Raw genomic sequence first — 23,665 nt, forward strand, 5'->3', positions numbered from 1 at the left:
CTAAGGGGGGTTCAGGGGGGTGGGGGCGCTAAGGGGGGCTCAGGGGGTGGGGTGGGGGCTCAGGGGGGCTCAGGGGGATGGGGGCTCAGGGGGGCTCAGGGGGATGGGGGCTCAGGGGGGCTCAGGGGGGTGGGGGCTCAGGGGGGCTCAGGGGGGTGGGGGGCACTTAGGGGGGCTCAGGGGGGTGGGGTGGGGGCTCAGGGGGGGTGGGGGGCGCTTAGGGGGGCTCAGGGGGGGTGGGGGCTCAGGGGAGCTCAGGGGGGCTCAGGAGCCCCCGCCCCGACGACCCCGGCACCCTGGACGTTTCTCCCGGTGGATCACCAGTGGTTGCACCCCTGGGGGACGAAGGCGACACAGCCTGGCTTCCGGAGGGGGCAGGCTCTGTTTGGGGGGCCGTGGGTGATTCGAGGTCTCTCCACTGGGGACAGACAGGAGGTGGGGAGCCAGGCCCCGGCCAGCGCGGGGTCCTGGGGGCCCAGCGCAGACTTGGGGCGTCCGTGGTGAATTGGGGCTCTCTGAGCTCACGATCCTCGAGGGGGTCGTGTCCAGTGTCCCCCCCCCCGGGACCCCGCGTGGCACTGGGCCGGCCCGGGCTGGCGTGGAGCCCCGGACGGGTTGCGGACACCGCCAGACCCGGCTTGCTGGGCTCAGATGCGGGCCTGGAGGTTGTGGGGGCTGGACCCCCCATGGCTGCGGGGCAGGGCGGGTCCCCACTGGTGGGTGCGGGCGGGACAGGGTGGATGCGGGGTGGGCAGCGGGCCAGGGGCGGGGCAGGGGGGCTGATGCGGGGAGGGGGCGGGCAGGGCAGTTGTGGGGGGGCAAGTGCGGGGGGGGAGGAGGTGGGACAGGCGGGGTGGGGGGTGCGGGGTGGGTGTGAGGGGGGTGCGGGGAGGATGGGGGTGGGACAGGGCGGGGCAGGGCGGATGTGGGGTGGGGGCGGGGAATGGGGGGGAACAGGGCAGGGTGGATGCGGGGTGGGCCGGAGGGCGGGGCGGGGCGGGTGCGGGCTGGGCGCGGGGAGGGCGGGGCGGGGCGGCCGGGCGGCCGGGTGCGGGGAGCGCCGCCCGCCCTGCGTGCCCGCCCGCCCGCCGTACGCGCGTCCCGGGCGCCCGCCGCCATCCAGCTTCCCGGGCTCATTTGCAGTCTCGGTGCGCGGCTCGGCGCGGGCTCACAAAGAGCTGCGGCGGCGGCGCCCCGCGATCGGCCTCGCGGGCCCGGCGGCGGCGGGGCGGCGGCGGGGCAGGGCGGGCGGGGGGGCGCCCGGAGCAGCCGCGCACGGGAACCAGGTGAGCGGGGGTCGGGGGGGGCGCCCCGGACGCGGATCGGGGGCGGGGGGGGGCCGGGGCGCGGAGACGCGGGCGGCGCGGCCGGAGCGCGCCCGCCGGACCCCCGCAGGGGCTTCGGGGCGGCCACCCGCGCCCCGTCACGCTGGGCTGCGGGGGCCGCAGACTCGGGGACCCCGATCTCGCCGGGACCCCGATCTCGCCGGGCCCCCGCCCCGCGAGCCCCGGCGGGGACCAGCGACGGCGGCGGCGGCTCGCGCGTCAGGGCCGGGGAGGCCCGCGGCGCTGCTGGGGCTGGCGACGGCGGATGCCAGCTCGGGGCCCCCGGACCCCCACCCCGCCCGGGCCCCCCAAGTCCCGCACCTCGCTCGGGTCCCCCACCCCACCCGGGGCTCCACATGCCTCTCACCCCGCCAGGACGCCCCCATGTCCCCCACCCCGCCCGGACCCCCCCAGGTCTCCCACCCCACGCGGACCCCCCATGTCCTCCTCCCCGGCCTCCAGGCCCCTCCAGGCGGAGGTACTAAGTCCTCACGCCGGTGTTCGCTGCGAGGATCAGTGATGGTCTCCTCACCCGAACGAGGCCCGTGGGGGACTCCCCCGGTCTCAAGTGCACCCCGTTTCCCCTGGGCGGGGTTGCGAGGGAGGGGTGGGGTACTGAGGGGGTGTCCCAGACTCCCCGGGTGCTGCAGGCCGGGGGGCTTCTGTGCCCAAGCTGGGGTGAACTTCCCCTGGAGCGCAGAAGGCCGTGCCCCGAGCCTCTGGAGCCAGGGATGGAGCTGCTGGTCCTGACTTGGTATTTCTGTGCCAGGAGGACTTTGAATTGTTTCAGATCTGGGATCTGCGGGTCACTGTGGTCAGCTGGAGGGGGGTGGCCCTGTGGAGAGGGTCGAGGACCCTCTGGCGGCGCCAGTGTGTGCTTGGGTTCCATTGTCTCCTTTCTGGTATTGCCCCCCCCCATGCACACCCCCATTGAGAAAGGACAGGGTTGGAGAGTAGCCATGGGACAACTTTTCCAGAGGTCTGTCCCCCAGCAAAGGCCAGGAGCCCGTGGGTGGCCTTTGTTTGGGGCAGGAGATCTCTTCTGTGGGGAACAGCAGCCACCAAGTGTGTGTGTGTGGGGGGGGTCACAGCCCCAACCTTTGCCCACATTGCCGTGGATGGAGGGGGTCTGCTGGGGGCCATGGGAATGACACAGGTTCTCATCCTGTGGGGACTCAGGTGTGGCTCCGTGCGTGGCCTGGCCCTGGCCCTGGTGTCCCCTAACCCTGCAGGGCTGTCTTGAGCTGGGCTGGGTCTAGATGGTGGCCCTGGTGATGGGTCAGCCTGGGCTGACCCTGGTGTCTCCCCCTCCCTCTCCCCTGGTCCACAGCCTGCCATTCCAGCTCGGGGGCACTGGCCAGAGCTGGGCCAGTGCAGCCTGATTGCCACAGTCTCCTGGCAATGTGAGAGGCCAGGCGGTGGGTGCTGCAAGGGGCTGAGGCCTACCTGTGACCCCTCCTGTCTTCCACCTCCACTGTTTTCTGGGGGCATTTGGTGAGTGTGTGTGTGTCTGTCCGTGAGCATGCATACCAGTACTGGGGTTTGAACTCAGGGCCTGGGTATTAGCTCTTAGCTTTTCCGCTCAAGGCTGGCACTCTACTATTTGAACCACAGCTCCACTCCTGCTTTTTTGTTTTGTTTTGTTTTGCTTTTTGGTTTTTGCTGGTTAATTGGAAAGAAGAGACTCTTGGATTTGTCCATCTGGGCTGCCTTTGAACCTTGGACCCTTCCATCTCAGCTTCCTGAGAAGTAAGAATGACAGGCATAAAGCCACCAGCGCTAAAGTTCTTTTCGTTTTTCTTTTTTTCCTTTTTTCTTTTTAATATTAGTTTCACAGGAATAATTGGTGGGGATGGATTGTGAAATGGAGGCACACAAATATCCAGTTTGCCAAGTGAGCTAAGAAATAACTAGATAAAAATAAAAGATAATTGTCAAAGACGCTGATCGCACCCTGGAAAGCTGAGATGGAGCGCTAAGACACCTTGAGCTTTTCCTAGACAAAACTGAGGAACTCAGAGGAACAACATGTTTGGACCGTGGCCTTGCCTTAGGCGGGGCCTGCTTGGCTGGGGCGGTGGTCACCATGGGAGGTGGAGAATATGGATGGAGGAGGCTGTCCCCCCGTTTTTCCTTTCTGTTGCCTTCCTGTCTCCCAATATCTCCGCCCAGAACTCAACAAATGAGATATTCCCTTCCCTCAAAGGTTGTATAGACTGAACTCTTGTAGTTAGTGAGAGCCCTCAGGGTTTATTAATTTGTGGGTCATGGGGCTTGAACTCAGGGCCTAGGCACTGGCCCTGAGCTCTTCTTTTTGCTCAAGGCTAGCCCTCTGCCACTTTGAGCCACAGCACCACTTCCTGGGTTTCTGGTGGCTCATTGGTGATAAGGGTCTCACGGACTTTCCTTGCCCAGGGCTGGTTTCCAACGGTGATCCTCAGATCTCAGCCTCCTGAGTAGCTAGGATGACAGGTGTGAGCCATCGGTGTCCCAGCCAAGTCTTAAGGTTTTAAATGCAGCCCTGGTTGCCCTGGAGAAAGCCAGTCTCTCAAAGATCTAGAAGGAAGTGTCCTGGCCTGGGCTCTTCCCCTGGCTGCTGGCTGTGGGAAAGTGGTCTGCTCTGTAGGATTGCACAGCAGGGAGCAGCCTGACAGGGGGTTGCCAGCATGCTGGTGGGGGGGGGAGGGGGGCCCTGGCTTGGATGGGGGTTGGTCCAAAAGTCTCCAGGGAAGATTCTGTGTGCTGTGGCTCCTTCTCCCTCCCCGAGGCCCCCGCCCACCCCGAGTCAGGGCCAGCTGGAGTCTCCCAGCATCCCTTTGGCACAGACCCAGTCAGCTGTCATGGCCACCGGCTTTGCTGGCCTCTTCCCCAGCAGTCCGTTCTCTCCATTGTCCCCATCTGCAGATTCAAGGGAACCCGGGAGGACGGTGCCCCGCAAGGTCGCGCTGCCCGGCTCTCTCTCTGGTGGGGCCTTGCCTGGGGTGGGGGTGCATTATATTCTAGCGCAGGCTTTGAGGCTCCCTGGGGTTGGACTGTGAGAAACCTCCAATGACTCCCCATTCCTCAGCCCGATTTTCTTTGTTCCTTGTCCCCCCCCCCTCCACCCCCAGTCCTGCTCCCTTCGAAGCTACCCAGACTCCAGGCAGACAGTCTCACTGCTCAGGTTTGTTGCTGCCTCCGTCCTTGATGATCGCCGTGGAATGCAGAGCTCTTTCTTTCTTCCCCCTTTACCTTGCTTTTTTTTCTTTTGCCTCAGGACCTTTGTACCTGCTGTACCTTCTAGGCCCTATGCCTCCTCCACATGGCCACCTGGCTTTCCCCCTTCCTCATTTCGGTTCTCTGTTTCTATGCCAGCTCCCTGAATACCCTGCTTGTGAATCTTGGCTTTGTGTCTCTCCTTCGCACTTAACATTCAATGTCTTTATGTATCTACAGTGCTTCCTTGTTTATTGTTTGTCTTTTACCTCTGTTAGAGCAGTGGCTGGCACGGAGTAAAACCTTAGTATTATTGTCACATCCATCTTTTAGATCACACTCGCCTCTCTGCCCCTCTGCTCCCCCCCACCCCCTCCTGCTGCCCCTGAGTTCATTTTGCTCAAGGCTCTATCACTTTGATCCACAGCTCCACTTCCGATTTCCTGGTAGTTCATTGGAGAGAAGAGTCTCATGGACTTTCCTGCCTGGACTGGCTTTGAACCTCAATCCTCAATCCTCAGATCTCATCCTCCTGAGTATCTAGGATTATAAGCGTGGGTGTCTGGCACCCGGCTCACCTGGGTATTTCTAAACCTGTTCTGTACCTCATGTCACACTGTCTCTGGGCTCCTGCCTCATCCCTGTCTGCTAGCAATTCCTTCCAGAAGTCTGTCTGGCTCTCTCCTGGCTGGTCTGATTCGGCTCAATGGGGTACTCTGATTTTAGGAGGTAGAGAAAGAGTCTAGGACTTGGAAAGAAGAGGCTCTGTCTGTGTTCTCTGTCCCTGGGACCTCGTGTCAACATGCCACACTGGTCCTGGGCTCCTTCCTCACTGTCTCTAACACGTGTATTCTACCACGTGTCCCAAATTGTTTTGAGACATGAATATAATCTGAAATAGAAAGATGTCATTAGGACTGACAGCCCTTTTAGGGGAGGGAGGGTGTGGAATCCTCTGGCCTGGTGTGGCTTTTTCCCCTTTTTGCTAGGCAGTATAAGGGACAGGTTTGTGTGAGTCACAAGTACAGCCCCAGAAGAGAATGTGGGTACGGGCATTTTAAAATCCCTGAAGTGCCATTCCAGTATAATGTATTGAATTGAGTGTGAAGGTTTGAAACTAAGAGAGAAAGATAAACAATTGAGAGTCCTGTATTATTTCCTGCATAAACCGCAGCCACTGGTCTTCACCCTCTCAGGGAAGGTGGAGAACTGGGTAACTATAATGAAGAGCTTGAGCTGGAGAGTTTAAGGGGGCCCATTTTGTGTTTGTTTATTAAAAAAAAAAAACCCGGGCTGGGAAGGTGGCTCAGTGGTAGAGCGCTTGCCTTGCATGCCTGAGGCCCTGGGTTCGATTCCTCAGCACCACATAAGCAAAAAGAAAAAAGCCAGAAGTGGCGCTGTGGCTCGAGTGGTAGAGCGCTAGCCTTGAGCTGAAGAGCTGAGGGACAGCACCCAGGCCCAGAGTTCAGGCCCCATGACCGGACCCAAAAAAACAAAAAACAAAAAACCCAAGCTGGGTGCTAGTGGTTCACACCTCCTGTCATTTCTAGCTACTCAGGAGGCTGAGATCTGAGGATCACGGTTTGAAGCTAACCTGGGTGGGAAAGTCCATGAGACTCTTATCTCCACCAGGAAACCAGAAGTGGCGCTGTGGCTCAAAGTGGTACAGCACTTAGCCTTGAATAAAAGAGCTCAGGGACAGTGCTCAAGCCCCAAGTTCAAGCCACATGACTGACAAAACAAAAATAGCTGGATGGACTTTACTAGGACTTTGGATCAATCAGGTGGCAGGTACACATGCCTGTAGATTCTAGAGCCCGGTGACGGGTGAGTCGGGGTGGAGCCCCTTCCCGGGGGTGCCTGGTGAGTGTTGGACAACACACCGTCTAGGAGAAAAGCCACCGTTGGTGGGTTCCTATGTTAAAGTGAATCCAAATTATTTGCATTGCTGACCTCTAGAATCTGTTGTATAGAGCGACGTTTCTAACCACTCAGCCACATATCCTGAGCAAACTCAAAGTTAACAGATAGGAACAGAACAATATTAGTGTTCAGAATTTTTCCATTGGTGTGTGTGTGTGTGTGTGTGTGTGTGTGTGTGTGTGTGTGTGTGTGTGTGTGTGTGTGTGTGTGTGTGTGTGTGTGTGTGTTCCATGTGATTGGTTTTATAGTCTTGGAAGTTGATTACCCAGCAAAGCAGCTCTAAAGAACAGCATCTCTGAACTATTCTATGCATCGTTGATTAAAAAATATAGAGAGTTCGTGGTGGTGGTGGTGATGGTGGTTGTTTTCTTTCCCCAGTGGGTTTGATTATGAATTTTCTTGGAGAAGCCATTGTTTTGGGAAAGGAAAAAAAAATACAACAATGAGAAAATTAATTGAGTCAATGCACGCACTTAGGGGGATGATGGATTTCTCAGGTCTCTGACAGTGAGCCCGTGCGTTGTTCAAATAAAACACGGTTTATGTTTCCCCATCTTTCGGTGTGCTAAGCGAACCATGTGCTCCAGCATCTGTCCCTATTATCCAGCGCTGGTGACAGCTGTCACGGGTGGAGGGGAGCGGAGGAGCCTGCCGCTTGGGAAAGCCGGGTTCTACCTCTGTCCGCTGGCTAGCCGCAGCGGGGCCCCTGTGGTGATGCCAACAGAGGCATGCACGTAAGTGTGAGCTGGACCGGTGCGGTCACAGGTGAGCACGCGCATGAGGGAGGGCCTGCGTGCACACGCATTCCCACCAACTTGACCGCCACGTCTCTACCCTCAGATCATTGCGGTTCTGGCAGGGAAAAACGACGTGAAAGCTTGTCATCAGACTTGCTGGGTGGGTTGATTCTGGCCAGGGGGCCCCAGGGGGCCTGCTGGGAATGACTGCAGGGTGCCAGGACCCAGGGCGGGCACGGAAGGCAGTCATCTTGACAGCTGCTTCTTCTGGGAAAGGCAGGGGGTGACGTTGAACTGTCCTGACCTGCAGCCCTCCTCAGTGTGACTCGTGTGTGCTTCTGTGCTGGGAAGATTCTGCCCTTTTCTCTGCCCATCCGGTGCCAGGCTCTGGGCATATGGAGAGAAGTGTGTCCGGAGATTGCAGGTTGCGTGTAGGCTGCCTGAAATGTTTGGGGATGTGTCTTTGGACTGTCTTGGATTGGAAACTTCTGATCTGGACTTCCTCTTTTAGCTTCCCTTTTTGTTTTTGTTTTTTTTTTTTAAAGCTTCTAAGTGAATTGCATTGTGTGTGTGTGTGTGTGTGTGTGTGTGTGTGTGTGTGTGCGCACGCGCGCGCGCGTGCGCCAATACTGGGCTTGAACTTGGGGTTTGGGCACTGTCCTTTTGCTTTCATGCTCAAAGCTGGAGCTCTACTGCTTGGACCACCGCTCCCCTTCTGACTTTTTGGTAGTTAATGGGAGATTAAAAACAAGGATTTGTCTGCCCAGGCTGAGCTTTTTTTTGGTCAGTAGTGGGTCTTGAACTCTGGGCCTAGGCTCTGTCTCTCCGCTCTTCAGCTCAAGGCAAGCGCTCTATCACTTGAGCTGCAGTGGCACTTTCGGTTTTCTGAGTGGTTTATTGGAGATAAGAGTCTCACAGACTTTCCTGCCAAGGCTGGCTTTGAACCTGCATCCTCAAGGATTTCAGCTTCCTGAGTAGCTTGGATGACAGGCGTGAGCCACTGGTGCTTGGCTTAGGATAGCGTTTTCTATATCACGCTTCATGACCCAAGAGCTTAGCAAATGGGCAAGAAGCAGCATGAAACGAGATGGAGGAGGATGTGCAGCGGAGATTGCAGGGAAGAACATTGGGGGAGGGGGGTGGAGGTGAATCAAAGTTCTCAGGAAGGGAGGACGTGAGAGGGGGGAAGAGTGGGCTCCAGGAGTCTCCCTCCCAGCCGGGCTGTGTCGGAGCCTCATGAGCATCAGATGTTTCCTTTCATCCTTTAGAAATGTACAGGCTTTCTAGATTAAATTGCTCCCGTTCTTCTCCGGGCATGACACAATCCACAGCCAGCCGTACATCACATTATTAATTTGCTCACGCTGAGTTAACCTGTGTGGCTCCGCTGATTTCCCCCAGACACAAGGAAGCCTGCTTCCAGTTGTCTGTAGAGAATAACTTGTCTACGCCATGGGGCGGGCTTGCTGAGGAAGCTGTATACTTCTTTGCCCACAGTGTGGCTGCTGACCTATAAGCTACTAGTTAGCTTTCTGGCCCTCTGTTGGGAGAGAGGGGTGCCCCCCCCATCCCAGGCACAAGGGTTAGGGAAGAGCTGGCAGAGCATCTGTGGTTGGACATACTAAGTCCCTCTCTACCCTGGGAGTTGGATTTCAGGCCTCTGTCGTATGTCCAATATGGATGGTGTCTGTCCTCTTCTCCTTGGCCCCAGGCAGCACTAGGTAGTTGTTTGTTCTTGGGGGCCAGAAGGAGGCTGGGCGATGGGTTTGAAAATATCCTTAGCAGGGTGCTGGTGACTCACGCCTGTCATCCTAGCTACTCAGGAGGCTGAGATCTGAGGGTCACAGTTCAAAGCCAGCCTGGGCAGAAAAGTCTCTGAGACTCTTATCTTCCAGTTAACCACCGGAAAACTGGAAGTGGAGATCAGAAAACCGGAAGTGGAGCTGTGACTCAAAGTGGTAGAGCACTAGCCTTGATCAAAAGAGCTCAGGGACAATATCCAGGCCCTGAGTTCAAGCCCCATGACTGATGAAAGAAAGAAAGAAAGAAGGAAGGAAAGAAAGAAAGAAAAAGAGAGAGAAAGAAAAGAAAGAAAGAAAGAAAGAAAGAGAAAAAAAAGAAAAAAAGAAAGACAAAAAGAAGATATCTCATTCTTGATCATACCAGCTGAGAGCTATGGAGATAGAGCTAGCCCCATGGGAAGCTGAGACCCTTTTCTTTCCATCCTTCTGCCAGTGTCTCTGGGACTGGACAGGGGACCTGGTTAATACTGCCTCTGTGAACCCCCTCACGTGTCAGAGCTGGGCATGGCTTGCTACTTTCTGGTCTACTTAAAGATCCAGACTTTGAAGAGAAGGAAGCTTGATTGCTTCCATCCAAGACCCAATATTGTCCTGCAATTCCCTTGAGCAGAAATCCCAGCCCATGATTCAGACACCAGAGTCTTCAGCTCAGGGATGGCTGGACATGACAAGATGGCTCTGCCACCTTCGTACACTGGCATGAGGTAACCACAGCATGGAGCCCAGGCCATTTCTGGAGATGGGCTACCTGGTCAGCCGTGGTTGAGCCTGGAAATGCTCTTAAAAAACAAACAACAGCCCATGTCTGTAGAATTCCAGTTAGAGTTCACTGTCCCACTGGCCAATCTCAGGTAGCATGTGATTGGGTTTCCAGGAAGTACATAGAGACATGGGCATCCATTTGGGACCTGATTTTTCTCCTCACCCTTCCAGAGGGAAAGTGTATGGTCCAAGCTCACACAGATTTCTCATTTGAAACTGTCCAAGATGAACAAGATCTTGAGTCCATGAAAGATGTCCCATGTCTAGAATTCAGCCCATTGCTTGTCTGGATACCACTGCGTTGCTACATTCCAGGCCTGACCTCCATCTTTAGTGGAATGTAGATTAAGAAGTACTCATTGGAAGTGTATCAATGAGCTACACATCCAGCAGGAAGTCCGAACAGGGAAAGGAGGCACACACGCATGCGCTCACGCACGCATGCGCTCACACACGCACGCACAGCCTATCACCAAAGAAGTGGAGTGAAATATGCAAATAAGCCACAACTTTGGGGCTGGGTGTTGGTGTTTGTGCGTGCGTCTGTCTACGGTGCCATCTATGGACTGTTGGAGAGCCTGGAGTCTGGGCTTGACTCTGTCCCTGTCTCCAGGACCCTTCTCTGGGACTTTCCCAGACTGGCCCAGTGGTGGGCAGCGTGGCTCTGAGAGGGCTCAGGTTGCCCGCTGCTGGTCTCCTCCCTCCACATGGCAAATGCTGGTGCTGGGCCTGGTGTGTCACCTCTGGCAAGGGCAGCAAGGAACAGATGTTGAGGAAATGTCCCCTGTGCCCTCTCAGGGGACGCTGCTGGAGGGTCTTAGGTGTCAGGGGTCAGCACCCACTGCTCTGACCTGCGTGCTTAAGGCGGGTGTATGCTTGGAAAGCGGTCACACTGCAACTTGAAGCTCCAAGGTGACCTCCTCATCTGTGTAGCCATGGGACTGTCCTGGTGGCCTGTCCCTGGCCTTGTCTGCTGGGGCGCTGCGTGACCTTTGTCAGGGGAGCATTTGCCGTGCTCAGCATTTTGGAGGTGTTTGTGCAGACGCTCAGCGCCCGCTCGTGCCCGGCATTTCAGGCCTGTTAGTGGGTGTGGCCTTTAGTGCACCCCGTTTTCCTGTCCGGTCTGTCTCTGCCTGCCCCATTCTGCGTGTCTGGTCACCCTTCAGGGACTTATTTTGTGACTCCTAATAAATAGCCATCTGCTGGAGAAGTAGGCTCTTGTCTCTTTGCCTGCTTTCCCCTAAGTCACGGATACATCCTTGGAGAGGGTGTTGTTGATTGTGTTTGTAAATGTTTCCCTCCCCTGCACACGTGCCATCCACTGCTCAGACTTATGTCTGGGACAATCACCAGGCCCTAGCACCCAGCACCATGCCTGGAACTTAGTAGCTGCCCAATAAAAATGGTGGAATGATGTCTTAACCCCTCCCATTCATGTTCTAGCTTACAGAGACGAAGGGAAGGAAGGAAGGAAGGAAGGAAGGAAGGAAGGAAGGAAGGAAGGAAGGAAGGAAGGAAGGAAGGAAGGAAGGAAGGAGGGAAGGAGAGAGGGAGGGAGGGAAGGAAGGAAGGAAGGAGGGAAGGAAGGAAAGAAGGAAGCCCATTGGGCTCAGCTCTGCTTCAGGGGTTTTGTGTCTCACAAAAGATACGAATGAGGGGTGGGGGTATGGGGGAACCATGCCAGGAGCCACTCTGTACCGTCAACAGCAGGGCTTGGCTGAGGCTGGAAGGACATGCCCCCGGGCCAGATTTCCTCTCCTGGAGACAAATTCCAGCTGGACAACTTTCCACAGTACATCTCCCCTCGGCCTTCAAAAATGTCAAGGTCATTGCGAAGCAGGGAAGGCTAAGGAATTGCCAGGGCTGATGGCTGGGGAGAAGGGAGGCGGGTGGCACTAGAGAGACATGATGTTTGCCCGTGATACAGCCTCCTGAGTAGGATTCTGGAACAGATAAGGGACATTAGGGATGGGGTTGGGGAATCCCAAGGAAATGGGGACCCAATATGGACTTGAGAGTGGATCCGTCACACTTCATTAATTGTGATGACCACATTGTTGTTTTTCTGCAAAACTGAAAATTGGCTGAGATTGAGCTCCATTCCTTCTGTGTCCCTCCGTGCAGACCTTTGGCTGTGTCGTCCCTTTGGACCTTCTTTACTGTCCTCATGAAAGTTGGGAGGCAGATTCAGTTTAGGATTCATGTTATATTTGTTGGCTGTGGGGCTTGAACTCAGGGCCTGGACACTGTTCCTGAGCTGTTTTCTCTCTAGGCCAGCGCTCTAACACGTTGAGCCACAGTGCCGTTTCTGGTTTTGTTTGTTTGTTTGTTTTGTGTGGTTCATTGGCAGTAGGAGTCTCATGGACTTAACTGCCTGGGCTGGCTTTGAACCTTGATCCTCAGATCTCAACCTCCTGGATAGCTAGGACTGCAGGTGTGAGCCACCAGCTCCAGGTTGCATGAGATGATCACTTTACACAGAGGAAAGGTTTTTTTGGGGGGGTTACCGTTTGGAGGCTTGGGTCCGTGGTCCCTTGACAGGGTCGCACGTGGTAGAACAGAGCTGCCCTCCTCCTGGAGGCTGGGAAACAAAAGAGTGAACTTGTATTTATAACCCAGCCAGTCCCCTGGAAGCCATTAAGCTGTGGATCCATAAATGGATGAATCCATTCCTGAGGTCAGAATCTTCATTACCCAATCACTTCCCAGAGGTTCCTCCCTGGACACCGCTGCCCTGGGACCAAGCCTTCAATGTCTGGGCTGTGGGAGAGCATACTTGAGATCTGAACAATGAGCCAGGTGTGGGGGGTAGCTCAGGCCTGGAATCCTAGCTACTCAGGAGGCTGAGCTCTGAGGATCCCAGTTCAAAGCCAGATTGGGCAGCAAGGTCCATGAGACTCATATCTCTAATTAGCTACCAAAAATCCAGAAGAAGAGCCGTGATTCAAGCGGTAGAGCGCTGGCCTTGAGCAAAAAAGCTAAGGGACAGTGCCCAAGCCCTGGTTCAGGCCCCAATATCGGCACACTTGTGAGCTTGTGTGTGCACATGTGCGCGCACACAATCAAACTACATCTGATATTAGTGGTCCAGAGAATCATTCAGCCACCTGTGCCCAGTCCATGTGGGCCATCTCTCACTGTACTGATGACTCCAGATAGCAGTGGTCTCACTCTGCTTCTTTCTTATGATCAGACCCCAGCTCCCACAGATTGTGATCTGTGGACATTTTATTTCATTCTATTTTGTGCCAGTTCCGGGGCTTGAACTCAGGGCCTGCACATTGTCCCTGAGCTGTTTCACTCCAGGTTAACACTCGACCACTTGAGCCACAGATCCACTTCCAGCCTTTTCTGGTGGTCACTGGAGCTAAGAGTCTCAAGGCCTGCCAGTCCTGCTCAGCCTGGCCTTGAATGGTGATCCTAGGATCTCAGCCTCCCGAGTAGCTAGGATTCCAGGCGTGAGCCACCAGTGGCCCAGCACTAGATGGGGTTACACTGATCACAGTGAACAAGGTTGATGGAGTGTGTGGTGGATGGCTGAGCAAGGGAAGCTAAGAGGGTGTCTCTGTGCTGGGTATCCATTACAGGTTCACAGCCATGGCCACAGCTGGTCCATTCACTTTTTTTTTTTTTTTTTTTTTTTTTTTTTGTCGGTCGTGGGGCTTGAACTCTGGGCCTGGGCGTTGTCCCTTAGCTCTTCAGCTCAAGGCGAGCACTCTACCACTTGAGCTACAGCGCCACTTCCGGTTTTCTGGTGGTTTTATTGGAGATAGGAGTCTCACGGTCTCTCCTGCCCGGGCTGGCTTTGAACCCTGATCCTCAGATCTCAGCCTCCTGAGTAGCTAGGATTACAGGCGTGAGCCACCAGCGCCCGGCTGGTCCATTCACTTTTAAAACCCACAGTAAGGGTGACCCCAGTGTCTGAAGCTCTGGGTGGCAGGGAATTTCAGCTGTAATGTCCGCAAGTGTCACCTCTTGTGTCTCTGGCAGAGGTCCAGGGTGGAAGAGGAGACCGAGTTCTGCAGACAGACGCAGGCCTGTTGTATAGCCCGGAAGGATAGTGCGGGTCCCGGGGAAGATCAGTGAGTCCTAGGGACCCCATGTGCTGCCCACAGCCTGGCTGTGTGGCATTGGGTGCGTCACCAGCTCCTTCATTGCAATAGGACGGGAGAGGGAGCTGAAGTGGAACCTGTATGGAAGATCTGCGCTGTCTGAGGCAGCCAGGGTTTGGCTGTGTGTCTCTCCCACCAGGCTTGTGATGATGCTGTGGTCCTTTTAAGAGTCTAGGCCTATTCAGAGGTCAGTGGGTCAACAGGGTCATACCTCCCCTAGGGCATTGTGGGTCCCACCTTGCTCGCTTTTATTTTCCTTTAATCATCATCATCATCATCATCATCATCATTTTCTTCTTCTGCTCCTCCTCCTCCTCTTCCTCCTCCCCCTTCTCTTCCTCATTCTCTTCCTCCTCCTGCTTTTCCTTCTCTTCTTCCTCCTCTTCCTCTTCTTCTGTCACTGGGCACTGTCCCTGAGCTTTTCTGCGTAAGGTGAGCACTCTACCACTTTGAGCCACAGCACTACTTCTTGTTTTCTGGTGATTCATTGGAGATAGGCGTCTCACAGACTTTCCTGCCCAGGCTGGCTTTGAGCTGTGGTCCTCAGATCTCAGCCTCCTGAGTAGCTAGATGACAGGTGTGAGCCACCAGCATCCACCTATCTTTTTCTTCTTTTCTATGGACTGCCTTTTGCCATATGTGTCCTCCCCCCCGGCCCAAATCCTCCGGCCCAGGTCCAGAGCAGTGGTGTGCTGATCTTGGACAGGAACCTGCAACATTATGCATTCAAAATAAACCTTTTCTTTGTATAAGTTAACCAGCTAAGGCCTTACCACATCTGAATTGTGTGTGTGTGTGTGTGTGTGTGTGTGTGTGTGTGTGTGTGTGTGTGTGTGCGCGCTCATGTGTGTTTATGCCTATGCACATACTGGGGCTGGAACTAAAGGACTCATGTTTTAGCTTGTCTCTTTCATTCAATATTGGTGCTCTACCACTTGAACCATGTCTCCACTTCCTGCTCTTTGCTGGTTCATTGGAGCTGGGTCTCTTGGGTTTGTCTGCTTAGGCTACCTTCAAACCACAATCCTCAGACCTCAGCCCCCGAGTAGTAGTAGTTAGGGTGACAGGCATGAGCCACCAGTGCCCATTGTTTTTTCCCCTTCCCTCCCTTCTTCCTTCCCCCTCCATTCTTCTCTCCTTTCCTTCTCTCTGTCCTTCCTCCCTTTTTTCTCCTGTCCCTCTTTGCATTTCCTCCCTCCTCTCTCCCTCTTAACTCCTCCATCCCTCCTCCCCTTTCCCTGACTCCCTTTCTCTCTTTGGGTTGCCTCTGGAGTCTAGCAGGGTGCAGACTCCTGGAGGGGTGACCACCTTCCCATGTTGGTGGCTTCCTTCCCAGTGACACTGAACTTGTCAGAAACCCACAGACTTCCCGTGACTCAGCCAGCCCAGGTGCTAGCATTTGTTCTGGGAGACCTTCCTTTTCTAGGACCCCCCTTCCCCCCCGCCACATACCCTGAGGAGCTGGGCCAGCACCCAACACTCTACATGCAATTATTGTCTTATCTTGGCCTGGTCATTTGGCCAACGGCTTGAGCTCTTTCCCCCAGGCGCTGGGGGGTGGGGGCGGTGTTGGTGCACACCTGAGTCGGGGCCTGGCCTGCCCTGTGTCCTGGCAGCTTGGAGCAAGCAGGGAGACGCGGGTGGGTTCTGTGGCTCCAGTGGGGAGGGGCAGGGAGAAGGAGGGAGAGGGGGGCTGTCTTTGCCCTCCTTCTGCCAAAGCCGTCGATTCCTGGATTCGCTCTGTTGATCTGGAAAGAAAAGAAAATTTTTAGATTTCCTCTGGCTGAAGGACCAAAAATGGGGCAATCTACATCAATTTCCCTTAAATTGGGCTTTGAAAGTTCCTGGAAGAATGGACTCGATTATTCTCAGTGCGTGGAGCTGCATTCAGGGGAACCGCGGGTAATAATGAATTTTGAAGTACCTCTTCCCCTAGTCTGTCTCCTCGCACGCTGAGCCGACTCAAGAACCCAAGGGCTGAGGTGGGAGGTGGGGTTGGGGGTGGGCAGGGTCTGGGGTGGGGGCAGCTTTCCTCCCTGCAGGAGCAGGAGGGGCTGGGAAGGTCCCCCCCCTTTCCCTGGCCCCTGTAGTTCTCACATTGTCTCCAATTAGAAAAATCATGGTTTTCACCTCCCCTGGCAGACTCAGCCTACGAGAGAAGTGAAGGAAACAGGAGCCATTCTCACCTGCTTGGCAAACTTGTTCTATGGGGATGTGGAGATTCTAGCAAGCCCAAGGCCCTGAGTTCAAATCCACCACCTCCCCCAAAAGATGACATACAACTGCAAGCTTACTGACTAATATTATCTTTTGGCTATATGTACAAGATGTAGGTGAATCAAATGGATTTTTTTCTTTAGACTGAAGTCCCTTCTGCCAGATAGATAGCTTATGTATGTATTGGACAGTCTTCCAAAATCTAGAAGAAGAAGGAATAAAATCAACTCTGAAAGACGCAGTACTTTTATCCCTAAGCATTTGGATAAAGAAATCTGCACCTGGTATAAATATTGTAATTAAGATTCCTCCCCCGCCCTCAGTGGTCTATCTTAAATGTCGCCCTTGCCAGTTGTTCATAGTAGCAACATGATTCTCTGTAACATTTGCGTCATAGATGAGTGTTTACTTCTTGAACTTTCCAGTAGCTCCTATTTTTCACACTTTAGGGGCAGTGGTGGAATGCATCAGTCTTTGCATATTCCTGGGGATGTTTTTTTGTAGCCTGCATTTCTAGAAGGAGACTGGGACCATAGAGACTAGATACTGCTTTCTGGAGAGGAGCAATCATGATAAATGGTGCCCCCATGTGGGGGGGGCAGTGGGAGGAGTGGGGGAGGGAGAGACAGCATTTCCCATGGCCTGGCCCGAAGAAGTGCTTTAAGAAGAGCTTTGCAGTTTCACTGGGCCAAGTAAGACTTTCAGCTGAGCCAGAAACCAACTTCTCCTCCCCCTCCTCTTCCTCCCTCTCCCCCCACCTTGCCTAGACACTGTCCCTCAGCTTTTATGCTCAAGAGAAGATCCCCACGTTCTGACTAGGCCAAGCCATGGTGCTTATGCTACTAAATTTCCACTAAGGACCCTGTGATTGGCTGTGGAATCTAGGAGGCTGATTATGTCACCTCCGCCCCTCCATCCCCCAACTATGGTTTTCACTCTTACTTTGGAATTGGCCTTAGAGCCTCTGCTCTTCAGAGGCTGTCAGTCACTGGGATGACAGGAGTGAGCCCCCATTCCCCAGTGCATCATGGGCATTTTGTGGGTGGTTCCTACCCCCTCCCTGCCCCCCCCCCCCCGCCCCGCTCGTTGCCTATTTCACATAGAATCTTTGGATGTTATCACTGTCCATACTGGGTCCCCACAGGTTAGCAACGAAGATGATGATTTGAGATAAACCAGCCAACCTGCTGTCTTTAGGATGATCATACCTGTGCTGGGTCCTTGGAGTGTGGGGTGGCTTTGCTCTACACCGCCCCCTGCTGGCAGACTGGTGATGGGGTTGGCCTTCCTAGGAGGTGAGCAGGCCCAAGTGGTCAGTCTGATGGAAAAAAGAGGGGACTCAGCCTGGCCATGTGGTTTCAGGTGTAGAGTTTTGATTGTTTGATGTTCGTAGTCTTTATTATTCAGGCCACAGGTTCCTCGGCTCCGGGGGAGAGGTGTTGGATGGGAAGAAGCTTGAGTGTCTGCTCCCTTGGAGGCAGGGTGGGGCCAGGTGTGCGGAAGAGCAGCTAGCAGGAAAATCATTCTCTCCTGTGGTTCTTGGCGGCTTTTGCATCCCAGAGCTGGTTCTGTGGACGCGAGAGGTCTGGGACAAAGACCTGTCTGCAGGTGCTGGGGTGCAGCCTCTCTCCAGGCACTGGGAGTCTACCCCCATTGAGTGACAGGACCTCCCTCACCCCCCACGCAGGACATCAATTGCAGGCTTTTAAGTTGATGCTGGGATGAGTCGATACGCCGGCCTTCGAGAAGAAGTGCTAAGGAGGAAATTTACCATGGGATTCCAGACGTCCTTACCAGATCAATTTGGCGATCTCTTAATGCGCTACTCAGAACGGCCTATTTTTCAAATTAAGTGGGAATTATTTTATACCCGAGGTTAATCCCGTGTAGATAAAACTCCACTAGAAGAGGGGAAGAGAAGTCACAGAAGACTTGTTCAGGTAGGAGGCACGGCTCTCATGCCCTCCAAGCTAAGTCTGGGGCTGTGAGCTGTCACTAGGTCAGGGGCCTGCAGTCCCTGCCACCCCCCCCCCCCCAGACTGTAGGCTGAGGGTCACAGTGTTCTGAGCTCCCTAAGCTATGATTTTTTTTTAAATCTTTCCGGTGCCAGCTACTCAGGAGGCTGAGATCTGAGAATCATGGTTTGAAGCCAGCTGGGGCAGGAAAGGTTGTGAGATACTTGTCTTTAAATAACCCACAAAAAGCTAGAAGTATGACTCAAGTGGTTCGAGTGGTCATGGGTCTTGAACTCTGGGCCTGGGCGCTGTCCCTCAGCTCTTCAGCTCAAGGCGAGCACTCTACCATTTGAGCCACAGCACCACTTCCCGTTTCCTGGTGGCTAATTGGAGATAAGAGTCTCAAGGCCTTTCCTGCCTGGGCTGGCTTTGAGTGATCCTCAGATCTCAGCCTCCTGAGAATAGTGGGATTACAGGTGTGAGCCACTGGTGCCCTGCTAGCTGAGAGAGAAAGTCTAGGCCCTGAATTAAAGCCCTAGTATCAACACACACACACACACACACACACACACACACACACACACACACACACACACACTGTGAGGCTGGTTCAAAGTGTGTGTGGCACAAATGAGCAAGTGTGTGAACAGCTTAGGCCCAGGAGAGACAGCAAGTTATTTCAGCCATGAAGTGTGCAATTCCCCAGAGGAGCAAATTTGCATAGCGTGGTTTCTATTTGAACCAATCCAAAGAGGTTACTTAGATCAAGAGTCAAAGATTTTTTTTGTTTTGTCAGTCACAGGGCATGAACTCAGGGCCTGGGTGCTGTCCCTGAGTTCTTTTTGCTCAGGACTAGGGCTAGTGCTCTACCACTTCGAGCCACAGTGCCACTTCTGGTTTTCTGGTGGTTAATTGGAGATAAGAGTCTCATGGGGACTTTTCTGCCAGGGCTGGCTTGGAACCATGAATCTCAGATCTTAGCCTCCTTAGTAGCTAGGATTACAGGCGTGAGCCACTGGCACCCAGCTTCTTGACAGTGCAAACTTTCCAAGTCCTCTAGCTTTTTTGAGATGCATTAGTGTCATCTGTGTGCACTAGCACACCAGAACTCCTTTCTTCTATCTTTCCATCCAATGGATAATATTCCATGGCATGTGGGTACTAGATTTGTTGACCCATTCACGTGTTGGACACTATAGTGTAGAAAGAAGCAAGGGAAGAGCTAGTCATGGCTGCTGGTGCAGGTAAGATGGTGGCCTCTGTGGGGGCTGTCACTTGTGTCGGTGTCGGTGATGAGTGCCGAATGCAAATGGCAGCCAGAGCTGGCTTTCATCCTCAGAAAGCAGCCAGTTCATGCTGGTTCATCTGGGTTCCACAGGGTTAAAAGACAAGCTGTTATGCTTGGAGCAAAATGCTGGTCTTCTCCCAGTTGGCCACAAGGTCTCAGTTCTTCCTGAGGGTGCGTGTGTGTCCTCAGGACTGGCTGGCAGCTCGTGGGAGGGTCTCTTCCCTCCCGGCACCCTCCATGGAGACAGAAGTCTTCTTGCTGTGTTGGTGGGAGTGGATATGATCCCAGCGAGTGGAGCTTTGTGAGGTCCCCACCTTTGAAGCTCTCCCCAGATGGAGAAGATACCCCTTAAAAACTCCCCGAAGCCGATAGACCCAGAAATAGAGTTAAAAGAAATATTTGGAGGGTTGGAAATAGCCAGGGAGAGGAATTAAATTCTGAAATGATCAAAAGGATGGCTAATGGAGTGGGGAAATACAGATGGGGGGGCAATGGTACCTTTTCAGTAGAAGGCCTTTCGGCATTTGATTATTTGAGTCTGAAAGAATTGTCTCATTTCTTTAAGGGCTGTGGGCAGCAAATGATGGACCATCTGTCAGGCTTTCGGCTGCGTTCTCCCAGGGAGGCTGAGCCAGGGATGGGGTGTCTGTCTCAGCAGAAGGTATCCAACAATACCAGGCAGGAAACAGGATAACAGGATGGGGAGATGCTCAGGAATGGGTGGGTCATGGTGTTTGCCACAGTCATTCCTGACAAAGGACTTCACATGGCCAGTTATTTAAAAAGTCTACCTAGAACTGGGCACTGTAGCTCACACCTGTCATCCTAGCTACCCAGGAGGTGGAAATCTAAGGATCCTGGTTCAAAGCCAGTTTAGGCAGGAAAGTCCGTGAGACCTTTTATCTCCACTGAACCAATGAAAAGCTGGAAGTAGAGGTGTGGCTCAAGTGGTAGAGTGCCAGCCTTGAGTAAAAAAAGCTAAGAATGATTATGAGGCCTTGAGTTCAACCCCCATTACCAGCACAAAATAAAGTATCTACCTAGCCAGATCTGCATCTTCAGTGTTTGTGTCCAAGACCTGAAGATGTGAGTGTTGGCACTCATGGAGGGGCTGGTGAAGGAATGCTCGATTTGGGCAGCCTCTTTCATGCCTCATACAGTGGCCTCTGGGCTGGTTGGGTGAGAGTCTCACAGTTCCACAGTTCCACAGTGCTGGGGCTCCTCCATGTCATGATCACATTCTGCAGGAATGACGTGATTTTTCTCTTTTCCTTCTCCTGGTGTAGCTGCACATGTTTGAAACTCGAGTTTCACATCAGTTCTGTCTAAGTGTATTCTCTTGAGGTTGAGTTTGTCTTCAATGGGTGTGATAGGCAGTTATCTAAAAGTTCCAAGACTTTCAGGTACCCCAAAATGTTCATTTTCGGTGATAATTTGGACTAGTCCAATGTCATTCTTTTTCTGAGAGAAGGGTCACTAAATGAATTACATTTTCCGTGTGTGTGTGTGTGTGTGTGTGTGTGTGTGTGTGTGTGTGTGTGTGTGTGTGTGTGTGTGTGTGTGTATTGGTGCTTGAATTCAATACCTCCCATTCTTATGTGGCTCTTTGTGCTCAAGGCTGGTGTTCTACCAGTTGAGCCACACCTCTACTTCTGGCTTTTTGATGGTTGACTAGACATCAGAGTCTCCCTGGGCTTTGTCTGCCTGAGCTGGCTTTGAACTGCGATTTTCAGATCTCAGCCTCTTTGAGTAGCTAGGATTATAGATGCAAGCCATGGAAACCTGGCTATGAATTACATTTTCTATAAGAAAACAGTATGGGGCTGGAAAGGTGGCTCAGTGGTAGAGTGCTTGCCTTGCGTGCATGAGGCCCTCAGCACCATATAAGCAGAAAAAGCCAGAAGTGGTGCTGTGTGTGGCTCAAGTGTAGAGTACTAGCCTTGAGCTGAAGAGCTGAGGGACAGTGCCCAGGCCCAGGGTTCAGGCCCCACAACCTACAAAGAAAGAAAAAAAGAAAGAAAGAAAGAAAGAAGAAAGGGAAAGGAAGAAGAAAGGGAAAGGAAGGAAGGAAAGAAAGAAGAAAGGGAAAGGAAGGAAGGAAGTCAAGAAGGAAAGAGAGAAAGAAAAAGAAACTATTCCTGCTTATCACCTAGGTTTTCTAAGAAGCATTGATTAATTAGTATTGGTAATGATAATATGATAATAAGGGAGCCCTAAGAAGACACGATTTCCATTTTGACTTCATCTAAGTATCTTCTTTTACAGAAGGTGCTGCCCTCAGGTCTGATGTAGTTGGCTAGGAGGAGGCCAGGAGCAGAGCTTGGTGGGAGATGGCATTCTGGGAAAGACCAAACAGTTAGATCTTGTGGGGAGGGAGGAATACAACTGCCAGCCTTGTATCATGTTGCATCTCTTGAACAAGGAAGATCATCCCTGACCCCCCCACACACCCCCTCCCCACCCCCCGCTTTGTGGGCTATACCAGTGGTTCCTCCAGGTCTGTGTGGCCATGGCTTGTCTGCTGGCTCTCTTGGAGATAAGAAGCCCAGAGTCACGGAGCTATTGAGGGCGGTGTGTGTGTGGGGGGAGTGTTGTGCACAAAAGGAGTGGAATTCAGTTCATCCCCCTGCATTCCCCAGTCTCATTTACATTTCTGAGGCTCGTGCTATTCCCTTGTTCTCTCTGGAGCTGGGTATGAACTAGTTTTCCTTGTCTCGATTTTAACAGGGCTTTTGAATGAAAAGCCACATTGCTTGAGCCACTGTATATTTAGGGAGACAGTGAGTAGGTAGCTGCCTCCGTGGTCCCCACAGCTGGTGGCCTCAGGAAATGACCCTTCCTGGCTGGCCATAGCTTTCTGGGGAAAGGTTGCTGAACCGATCGGATGGGAAACTGTCTCAGTGTGGATTAGAATAGATTCTCGAGAGCTTAAGGGATTGATGAAGTGTCCTCTGCATTTGCCATCCAAAGCGAAATAACCAGGCTGCCCGTTTGCTTCGAGCTGCTGGAATCACGTGTCGCCCAACTCATTTCCATTCGTGGCAACATGTTGTTTGAAAAGAGATTTCTCAAGCAGCACTTTGGGAAATCTTATATACCAATAAAGTGATTTTTCTCCCCCACTTTCTCATTTTTTTTAAAAGTGTGTGTTTCTATATCTGTTTGATTTTTTTTTTCCCCTTTGAGACAGAATCTTGCTGTGTAGCCCAAGCTAGCCTCGAAACTTAAAATCCTCCTGTCTCAGCTTCCCAAATGCTGGGATTACAGGAGTATGCCACCACATGCAGCTTTATCTATTTGAATTTCAAAGGTCATATCAGTTTCCATTGATGGTGTACTGGCTGGAGATATTTGACTTCTATGAAAGGGGCTTGATAGTAAACCATGTAAGATGATTTTTATTGCTAACCAGAAGACCTGAAAGAGCCCCCAGGAATTTCTGTGTAGGATACGGAGGTGTCACAGCCTGCCCATGTTGGGACACGTAAGAGTCAAGCCATTTCATTTCACAGAAGGTCAGAGGAGAGACTTGCTATTTCTGAGAACATTTTTTTTTTAGGATTTGAAATGTTCAAAGAGCCATCCCTCTGGGCTTTGAAATGGGATATTTTTAACACTCTCTTTAAAACTTCCAAGGTAGCCAAGCACCAATGGCTCACACCTGTCCTCCTAGCTACATAGGAGGCCCAGATCTGAGGATCACAGTTTGAAGCCAGACCCGGCTGGGAAGCCCATGAGTCTCTCCTCTCCCATGAACTTCCAAGAAAGCTGGAAGGGGAGCTGTGGCTCAAGTGGTAGAGTTGTTAGCCTTTGAACATGTAAAGCTTAGGGACAGCAACCTAGGCCTTGAGCTCAAGCCCCAAGACTGGGGCACAAAATACAATAATAATAATAACAACAACAACAACAATAATTATAATAAAATACCAACTTTTAGGGTTATTTAAATTTCAGGGGAAAAAATCTGCTAGTTGTAACATCAAATCCTCTGGCTTCAATCAATGGGTCTGGAGATTCTGAAGTCCTTTCAGCCGTTCGTCGTCCCTCAATACCATTTGCTCCGTCCTGAAGTCTAGATGAGTAAGTAGCAGGGACACCTGTTAGCGTTGGCCTCCGCCTTCAACCTCTACTGCTGGGTTTCAGCAACAAACTTTCAGGCCAGTGGGGTCCATTTATAACTTGTTAGAGACTCACTGGATCTGGATCCAGATTCCTTTCAATGAGCCTCTAAATTCACATCCGTGTAATTTGAGACGCTGTGTAGCCGCCATGACACCGAAGCCACGTGGAGACCTCGTGTGTCCCATGTGACATTTCCGTTGCCTGATCTCGGAGCACCTTGAAGATGT

At 53.0% G+C, this 23,665-nt stretch overlaps 1 protein-coding gene across 4 annotated transcripts in view; it reads left to right on the forward strand.

Annotated features, from left to right (window-relative positions):
* The first annotated feature begins 1,167 nt into the window (after positions 1–1,167).
* Positions 1,168–23,665, forward strand: part of Apba2 (amyloid beta precursor protein binding family A member 2) — a 108,387-nt gene continuing 85,889 nt past the window's right edge. Inside the window, exon 1 of one of the 4 annotated variants that reach the window (XM_070043111.1) lies at positions 1,168–1,286. The gene's annotated coding sequence lies outside the window, so the exon portion shown is untranslated. Of the gene's footprint in view, positions 1,287–23,286; positions 23,397–23,665 lie in introns of those variants that run through there. The other 3 variants (XM_070043110.1, XM_070043108.1, XM_070043109.1) reach the window with 3 other exon arrangements.

This window comes from Dipodomys merriami, unplaced genomic scaffold (genome assembly GCF_024711535.1).
Source record: "Dipodomys merriami isolate MVZ:Mamm:240054 unplaced genomic scaffold, mDipMer1.0.p SCAF_33, whole genome shotgun sequence".
NCBI classification, from domain to species: domain Eukaryota; kingdom Metazoa; phylum Chordata; class Mammalia; order Rodentia; family Heteromyidae; genus Dipodomys; species Dipodomys merriami.